Below are 9,778 nucleotides of genomic sequence, written 5' to 3'. Positions count from 1 at the left end.
TGGCGCCGGTGTGTAGGGCTGCCCGTCTCTCGCTCTCTGCTTGTATTTTATTTTTGTTATTTTTACAATGGTTTGTGCAGTGTGCCGAGTCATATTTTCAGTATGATCGTCGGGCACTTTTGGAGCTCCGTACATTTGCTGAAATGCCTGCTGAGTTTTTGTACAGCGGTCAGCACTCTCCTCCACTGGTCCTGTCTGAGATTCCTGCATTCCTTCTGCGTGACCCTGGCCTTTCTCCATGGAGGAAACATTGCAGACGTCGTGGGAAGCGTGCAGGGATTTTGGTGAAACTGAGGCAAAGTGTGGATTATTCTATCAGGACTCGCTCTGGATCTGATCTTCTCCTCTCTGACCCGTGGTGCTCCCGGGGCCCGGCTGCTGGCCAGCTGCCCGCGCGCTCAGTCCATGTAAACACCTGGAGTTGTTTACCTGTGCGCCGCACCAGCAGACCTGGAGGAGATGTTCTTCATAACCTGCGCCCGCTGGCGCGCGCTTCTCCCTCCACGGCTGTGTCTGTGTTGGACCCTATCAGGATGTGTTTAATCAACGCAAGGTCTGTTTCCAACAAGACCTTTATCCTCAATTACTTTTTTAAAGATGTGGAGTTGGATTTTCTGTTCGTCACGGAATCTTGGATTTCTGATGGTGAGTCCAGCGCCTTGGTGGAATTACTACCTCCGGACTGTCTGTGTTTGAATGCCCCGTGGCCATCAGGTCGGTGCGGCGGGGGATTATTAACAGTTTTTAAAGCAAACTTGGCCTGTAAACAGTTGTCCATCCCGGTGTCCCGCGCCAGCTTTGAGCTGAGCATCTTTGAACTCGGACACTCTCCTCCGGTTCTGTGCGCACTCGTCTACCGCCCCCCCTCGATCCAAGGACTTCATAAATGAATTCTCTGACTTTTTGGCTGATATCACACAAAGATACACTCACTTTTTGTTTATTGGTGACTTTAATTTGCATGTGTGTTGTCAGGAGAAGCCCTTAGTGAAGGACTTTCTAGATTTATTGGACTCTTTTAATTTAACTCAGCAGGTAAACGGTCCCCCGCTGGACCTCGTTTTAACACGCAATGTCTCTGTTTCTAATTTGAAAATCGGTGACAATGTTTTTTCAGATCACATGCCTGTATTGTTTGACTTCACCCCCCTTTGTCCTACTACTAAGACGTGCGTTCCTGCACGTACTACTCGTTCCATTAACCATTTCACTGCTGCTCGTTTTAATGAAGGTTTTAACTCTGAGAGGATCGAACAGCTCTCGGTGTCTCTTACCACTGAGGAGCTAACCTCTCAATTCAACTCTGCCTGTTTAAATGTTCTGGACCGTGTTGCTCCCCTTAAAACCAGAAAAACAAAACTTAGATCAGAGCCTTGGCTGAATGACGTCACGCGAGCCGTTAGGCGGCAGTGTCGCAGAGTTGAAAGAAGGTGGAGGAAGGACAGGCTGCAGGTTTCTTTTCAAATGTTAAGGGAGAGTTGGCGTCACTATCAGAAAACCGTTAAAGCTGCCAAATGTAAATTCTTCTCTGATTTAATTGTCTCCAACTCCCCCAAACCCGGAGTTCTTTTCTCCACCCTGAACTCAGTTCTACACCTCACTGAGCCTTCACCTATGGAAGCCTCAACTGAGCTGTGTGAAAACTTCCTCCATTTCTTTTTAGAAAAAGTGGCAAACACCCGGGCACTCATTTCTCCACCAGCTCATGATCTGTCCATCCCATCTCAGTGTGTGGCTGTGTTTGACCAATTTGAGCCCATCTCTCTGTCTTCTCTGGAGCAGGTAATGTGCAGCATGAAGCCATCTGGTTCCCCCTTTGATGTGGTCCCCCCTCGACTACTAAAGGAAGTTTTTCCTACCCTGGGTCCTTTTATTCTCGCTATTCTGAATAGCAGTTTATCCTCAGGTGTGGTGCCAAAAACTTTTAAACATGCTGCTGTCCAGCCCCTCCTGAAAAAAACCTAACCTTGACCCCTCAGTCATGTCCAACTTCCGGCCTGTCTCCAGACTCCCATTCACCTCTAAACTACTGGAAAAAATTGTAGAGTCTCAGTTGAAACAGTTTTTGGGGGATCACGCTATCCTAGAGTTATTCCAATCTGGCTTCAAATCTCTCCATAGCACTGAAACTGCTCTACTGAAGGTTTTTAATGAGATTTTCATATCCACAGATGCAGGTGATTCTGTGCTGCTTGTCCTATTGGACCTTACATCTGCTTTTGACACCATCGACCACAAGATCCTCATTTCTAGAATGGAGCAGTGGGTGGGCATCACAGGGTCAGCCCTTAAATGGTTTGGGTCCTACCTCTCTGACAGAACCTTCTGTGTCAATATCAAAGATTTTAGTTCGGCATCAACAGCGCTCCAGTGGGGGGTACCGCAGAGGTCCATCCTCGGTCCCCTTCTCTTTTCTTTATACATGCTGCCACTAGGTGCTATTTTCCGCAAAGACAACATACCCTTTCATTTCTACGCCAATGATTGCCAAATTTACTTCCCCCTGAGGCACAGAGGCACACGCTCTATTCAGCCTCTTCTTGACTGCCTGGCTGACATCCGGGACTGGATGGCTTTGAATTTCTTAAGCTTCAATGAGAAGAAGTCTGAAGTCATGCTGTTCCATCCCAGTGGATCACTCATGAACCATGACATTGACCTTTTCTCTCTAGCCCTGCTAGAGAAACAAAGGGTCACTAATCTGGGGGTGATAATGGACCCGTCCTTAAAACTCAACAGTCACGTAAACATGATGGTCAAATCCTGTTTTTTTCAGCTGAGACGGCTGTCTAAGCTGAAGCCTATACTCTCCAAAAAGAACCTTGAGACAGTGGTTCATGCCTTAATAACATCTAGGCTCGATTACCGCAATTCACTTCTGTTTGGAATCAGTCAGTCCTCCATGGCACGTCTACAACTGGTCCAAAATGCTGCAACCCGATTTTTAACTGGTACAGGCTATAGAGAGCACATCACGCCAGTTTTGGCCTCCCTGCACTGGCTACCCGTTCACCTTCGGATCCAATTCAAAATTCTCATGTATGTTTTTAAATCACTGAACAGTTCCGCCACATCCTATCTCACTGATCTTCTGCAGCCATATGTCCCACCGCGCTCTCTGAGGTCAGCAGACTAGATGCTTCTCTCAGCCCCAGAAACCCGTCGTAAGCTCAGAGGTGACAGGGCTTTCTCTGCTGCAGGTCCACGACTGTGGAATGAGTTGCCACTGAGTGTCCGGCAGGCTCCCACACTCTCAGTCTTTAAGTCTCGCTTGAAGACCCACTTCTATTCTCTTGCCTTTAACACGGTGTGATTTGTTTTGATCCTGTCTGTACTCCACACTGTTGGCCATTTTAATTAGCTTCTGCTGCTATTTGTATCTGTATTTTTATTTTATGTTTTCCTGTCCGCTGTGCATGTTTGTTTTCTTTTGTACAGCACTTTGGTTGACCTTGTTGCTGTTTTAAGTGCTCTATAAATAAATTGGTATGGTAGGGTATGGTATGGTATGGTATCTTCTATTTTGTTCTTTCTTAATTCATATAAAGCTCTGATTTGGGTCACAATTTGGAAACCAAGAGAGGCAGCAGCTGTACCAGTTGCGCCACTGTGCTGCCGCTTATTTAGTTTATACATCGAATATAGCGTTGTAGTGGACTAGGCCTACGTCAAAACTAAGTCTAAGGTCAAAACTCTTGACCTTAAGAACCTTGTGGGACAGAAGCTGTCATTTCATGTATTTGAATCCATAAATACAGGTTCACCCATCCTGAGACTTTCTTTCTTGAAGATTCAAGTGAAAAGAACACTCTCTTTTTTATTATCATTACTACCACAAATGTTGATAATCAAAGTGTCTTAGTTCAAACCATTTTAGATGTTGCAGTGAACTAATCAATTTTATTAACTGAGTAATGATTTTTATTCTCATGCAAAGTTAGAACTCATGTTAAAAGCTGTTACAGAGTTTATGCATTTTCTGATTTCTGCCTTTGAATGAGCAAGTGTGTGCGTTCCAAGGTTGGAGTCAAACGAAAAACAAGTTGTTATGTTAAAACTGTCATGTTTTAGAATCCTCTCAGACGTAAATATAGATGTTTTGCACCTGTTTCTGAAACACGCCAAAACAAAACTCTCTCTGTCTGTGAGAACATTTCTGATCTGTCTCATAACAATTCTCGCTGTCTCTAACCTCTTACGTCACAAAACACACCCCGTCTGGTCGTTTCTGACCAATGAACAAATCCCAAAAGTGAACCGGGAAAGAGTCTTTAAAATGTCGGTACTTCCTGGTCTATTCAGTTCTGTGGGAGTTCTGTAAACTACACAAGTTCTGCTGAGTTCTGATGGAGTGCTGTTGGAGTTCCTGACATGACAACAAAGCTCTTCCGAGTTCCAAAGGGATTATAACATTTTCCACTGAGGTGAATATGTGTCGAACAGAGCCTCGCCATTACTTCGGACGAGTAACAGCATCCTACTGAGACGCTGAAAGGGTGCGTCAAACGGAATCTCACCTGAGACATCTCCAGGTAAAGGAGCCGATTTCATCACCTAAGTGTACTGTAAGGAAAAGCTGAAGAAAGCCGGAGAGTGTCGATTCTGGTGAACACTTAATTTCCCTCACACACCATCTTACTCCCTCTAAACTTCTTTCCATCTTTAAACTTTTCTATCAAGTAGAAATTCTTCCAGATATTTAGAAATGTCTGTGTAAAATGCTCACCCTTATTCATGTGGGTAAAAGATCATAATTGTACAGTTTATAAATGTCTGTGGTGCAGCAACGGAAGAATCATGGCCGTATGATTTTTCCTGATTGATTGCTTATGTTGTTATTTTCATAATTTGCCAAATTAATGTAAATGTTTGATGTTAAATTTTGATTCTGTAAATAAATGACCGCATTCATTTTGATGGGTCAAACATAAATGACGTCTCACGTTACATTTCCTTAAATTCAATGCACGTTTTATTCAGTCCAGAAAAATGAGGAATCCGTGTTAAATGATGAATATATCCCAGCATCTGTTCGTCTACAAACTGGTGGCCCGTCACGTGCTCATAAATGGACTGTAACTCGTGTACTAATTGATTTTCATGTTGGCATGTGTTGTAAAATAACAGTTTATCAGCTGTGCATGTTTACGCAGCGAGCTGGGGCTGCGCGCTTACAGCTTGGCTGTGCGTATTTACGCAGCGCGATGGAGCTGCGCGCTTGTGGTACGCTGGCGATGTTTTAAGGCTGGGATTGTGTCATTGAGTCTTGTGTAAGCTGAAATTGTACGCCTGTTATGTTAACTAAAAGCTGATGAGCTGTGGAAAACGTTGGTTCTGTTTAAAAGTACTGAGGTTCTGCTGAAAAGACCAGGACTGTGGTCCAGTTCGGTTCTGTTGAGTTTGAACGAGTATTTTGATTAGATGGATAAACGTTTTAAAAGCTGAGCGCCGCCTCAGAACACAGTTAGGAGTTGATTCGTTACAATTTTTAACAGAAAAAGTGCATTTTGATGGTTTAAAAGACGATAAGTGATGAAAAAGTTTCAGGCTGAATCTAGCATGCTGGCTGTTGCTAACGCTTCGTGGTTGGCTGAATATTGCTGTTGCGTAGCGCTCTGATTTGCTGAGAAGGTTGAATACGTGCCTACGTAACTTCCGCTCAACCCTACGCTACGTCATTGGTTGAATAAGACCGTGTGTAACGTTCCAATTGGATGAGGGTAGTGTCAATCACGTCACCCGGAAATGAAGACTCGTTTTCATAGGGAATAAAATCTGCTTTTTAACGCTGGAAAGCGCATTAAAGCTGTGTTCTGAAACGCTGTTTAAATTCTTCATAGCATATTCGCTGAAATTTCGCCACGTTGGAGTTTAAAGACCGTCATAAAATGATGCTTTTGAACTACGCTAGCGATGCTAAATTTTAAGCTAACAAGCTATCGACCGGATGAATGACGTGTCACGTCACTTCCCCCAAGTCGGAAATGAGCTTTACCGTGCTTAAAGTCACTAAATACAGCTGCAATATTGTCCCACAAAACTCATGTTTCATGATATAAGGTCTGATTGCAAAAAATTTTGCCCCGTTTGTGTAAAATTTCCGTTCAGAAGTCTTGGTTTTCACCGAGTCTAGCCGATGCTAATTTTTAGCTAACAAGCTAACGACCGGACGCCACAGGAAGTTATAGCACCCCTAGTGGACAACACAAACAGTGTCGGAGTTGAAGTTGTTGAGGTTGTACTGACATCTTGTGGAGAAGACGTGGGATCACAGGTTTCACTTCGTTTTTAGGTAAAGAGTGAAATTAAACGTTTTATTTTTCTGTAAGGCAATTTTTGAGCTAACAAACTTCCTCAAAGCTGAATAAGCACTGTTATCTTGCGTTTTAAAAGTTATGAAGGTATTTATGCATAGAGCATTTACCAAACAAATTTTTATTCACTGATAAATCCTTGAGAAACAGGTGCATAATAAAAATTTAGAAACTTTTAAATAAGATACAGTTACAAATATTCACAGAGTTGAATAGTTTACTCATTTTGCTAGAAGATAACGCACGTTTAATTGATAAATCACTACATAAGGGTAAACTTATCAAGAAAAAGAGATTTTTCTGATTTTCTGTTACCACCTAAACATTTACATCTACTATTTAATTTCTAAATAGCAGATAATGGCGGACGAAGAGGAAAACACTGACCCCGTACAATCCGAGGATGCGGTCCAGACAGCCTTACACATTTTAACAAATTCAATTATTGGCAAAAATTTGGAGGAATTGCAAGACCTTGATGACGATCAAAGACGTGAGGAGCTGCAGAGTTTATCAACAGCAGCTACAGTGAAGGAGGACACAAAATCAAGCCGCGTACGGTTAGCAAAAATCTCTCTGCTTCTGAAGGCGGAATTAGACCGTATGGTGGGAGAAAAGGTCGTGCTGTTCAACGGATATACGTCTGAAAAAGAGAGGTGTGACGAATTGATGATTGAATCTGAGTTGCTGAAGCAACAAATTGAGGCTGATAAAGACCTCTCAAGGAAAGAGCTGTCAGAACAGGCTCAATCACATGAAGAGGAATGTGCCAAATTGATAAATGAATCTGAGTTGCTGAAACAAAAGATTCAAACTGATAAGGACCTCTCAAAGAAAGAGCTGTCAGAACAGGCTCGATCATATGAGGAGAAGATTGCGGATAAGGAACGAGCGTACCAAGACGCGTGTGCAGATAACGATATGTTACAAGCACAGTTGCAAACCGCTTTAAGGGAGCTGGCCGATTGCAAGGCAGACAAGGGGTTAATAACCCGGAGTTGGCTGACTTTACAAGGTAAAAATCAGTCAACAAATGAGCGTCTGGCAGCTTGTGAGGAGAATTTAGCTATAGCTACAGAATGGATTTCTGTAATGGAGCAAGCTGATCCGAGAATCGAACGGGGTCAGCTACAACCGCCCCAGACAGATGCTGTTGCACCTCCTCCCCTTAGCCCCGTTTCAACACCCCCAACCCGGGGGATAAGGACGGGTCTGCACCCACTTGCACCTCTTCCTCCTGACACCAGGCAGTCACCTCCACCCCCATCTCGGGCGGTGGGGTTCGACCTGCACCGGTATGCACCTCTTCCTCCTGACACCAGGCAGTCACCTCCACCCCCATCTCGGGCGGTGGGGTTAGACCTGCACCGGTATGCACCTCTTCCTCCACACACCATGCAGTCCCCTCCACCCCCGTCTCGGAGGGTGGGGACAGGTCTGCACCAATATGCACCTCCTCCTACCAACCCTTATCAGCCTCCCCCGCCCCCACCATGGGCGGTAGGGGCAGGCCTTGACCAGTCTGCACCACCAGTCACACAAGTTAGACCGGTGATACAGTCTCCTTCAATGGATGATTTGCAGAAAATCTCAAAATATGTACAACGCTTTGTTCCCGGGCCTATGGGGTCAGCAGGAACAAAAGCGTATCTCAAAGATCTGGAGTTCAGATTGAGGTCTTATCCTAATGCTACGGTAGACGATAAGATAAGTCTGATGCGGCTCACTTCAGACAGAGAGGTGTTCACCTTCATCGAACGTCTACCTGATGCAACGAAGAGGGATTACAACCTTCTGTGTGAAGCTTTGATCAGAGAGTACGACCCCTGCACGGGACCTGCTGGTTTTCCAGCTGCAGACAAGGTCATGCAGGGTAAAAATGAACATCCAAAAGTTTATTACAAAAGAATCTTCCAAGCTTATTTTGGTAACAGAAATGAGACCGGAATGGAAGAAGATGATGGTTTTAAGTTTGTTTTCAGCAAAAATCTCCACTCTGATTTTAAAAAATCAGTACAGATGATGGCAAATTTCAGAGAAAAATCCATCAGTGAGATTAAGCAGTGTGCTGTGAATGTGTTTGAAGCATGTTCTCATGCTAAGACGCCCATAGAAGTGTTTCCTAGTGTAAAGGTTAAACCCCTCCCTCTTGAACTAGAAGGACGACGTGCTTCGCCGCCTCCTCCTAAGAAGAAAGAGAGAAAACAGTCTGTTCAAGCTAACAAACCGCGTCCTGAAGGTGCACGCTGGGACAAGAAGGCTCCTCTTTCAGAGGACGACAGTGATTATCGAAAACGGGGTGGGCGCAGGACGCAACGATATGAGAAACCATATCAGCAGGGGCAGTACGTAAAGGAAACCCCGCAAGACGTACCTGACCGTCCCCCACCTCGGATGAAACGAACCGAGGCGAAAAAATCACAAAAGTTCCAGAAACAAGGCCCTACACCTCTGAGCTCGGAAGAGACAGAAAAACTACGCAGGTTGTTAGAAACTTTGAAACACACTGACACGGGAACCCAACCAGGAGCACTTTGCAGTAATGTAATTCCTATTACATCTGAGGGCGCGAATGACAACATAACAGATGTCGGTGGAACACACCAAGACGTTGCTGTTGTTGCCTCAAACAACCCCTCATCGGAAGAAGGGGGGGTAAACACACACACGAACGATGACGAGTCATCGCAGGCTGAACACTCAGAAACAGCTTCTGCTGTGCTGACAGTTCAGGCAAACCAAAATTGCACAGATAAGGCTGAACGCGTGAAAAAGCGTCAGAAAAAACCCAAGAGGTTTCTGTGTAACTTTATCAGAAAGGGGGTCGCCAAAAAGGCGTACCTGTCAGTAACACTCGAAGGTGTCCTCACACACGAAGCACTCTTGGACGGTGGGGCAGACATAACAATCATGTCAGCTAAACTGTTCGAGGAGCTGAGGACGGCCGCTGCCAGTGTTAACAGGATAATACCTCTCTCTGAATGTGCTATAGAAATGCAGGGTCTCTCAGAAATGAAAACAACCCTGACAGCTATAGCAATGGTTCACATGCAGATTGGCAATATGACACTGTACCACCCGGTACACGTGACTCATGTTGACTCATTCCCATTTTTGGTTGGCCAGGATTTTATAAATCGCTTCGGCGCGATTATAGATTATGGTGATCAAACAATGTGGACAACAGTGAGCAACCCACTGCCAATCGATACGCCTCCGGAGTGTGACACAGACTGCCCAACAGCAGGTACCGCGGAAGGCACAAAGGACTCCTCAGCCGAGGACACGAGCCCGGTGAGTACTCCTCTGACACCATGTGAAACCAAAGAAACCCAAGTGATCCAAACTCTGACTCAACAAGACAGCCTCCTCTGTGAGCTAGAGCAGGCAGAGTCCACCAAACACTACCTACCACTGGTAGTTAAGGGTGTAGAGATCCAAGGGTCCCACACCAACGATGCTGT

At 44.9% G+C, this 9,778-nt stretch overlaps 1 protein-coding gene across 1 annotated transcript in view; it reads right to left on the bottom strand.

Annotated features, from left to right (window-relative positions):
• Positions 1-9,778, bottom strand: part of ltbp1 (latent transforming growth factor beta binding protein 1) — a 248,462-nt gene that overhangs the window by 78,882 nt on the left and 159,802 nt on the right. The window lies entirely within an intron of this gene.

Source organism: Nematolebias whitei, chromosome 1 (assembly GCF_014905685.2).
Source record: "Nematolebias whitei isolate Nwh7 chromosome 1, NemWhi1, whole genome shotgun sequence".
In the NCBI taxonomy this organism is placed as follows: Eukaryota; Metazoa; Chordata; class Actinopteri; order Cyprinodontiformes; family Rivulidae; genus Nematolebias; species Nematolebias whitei.
This window is presented reverse-complemented; position numbering and strand designations above follow the sequence as displayed.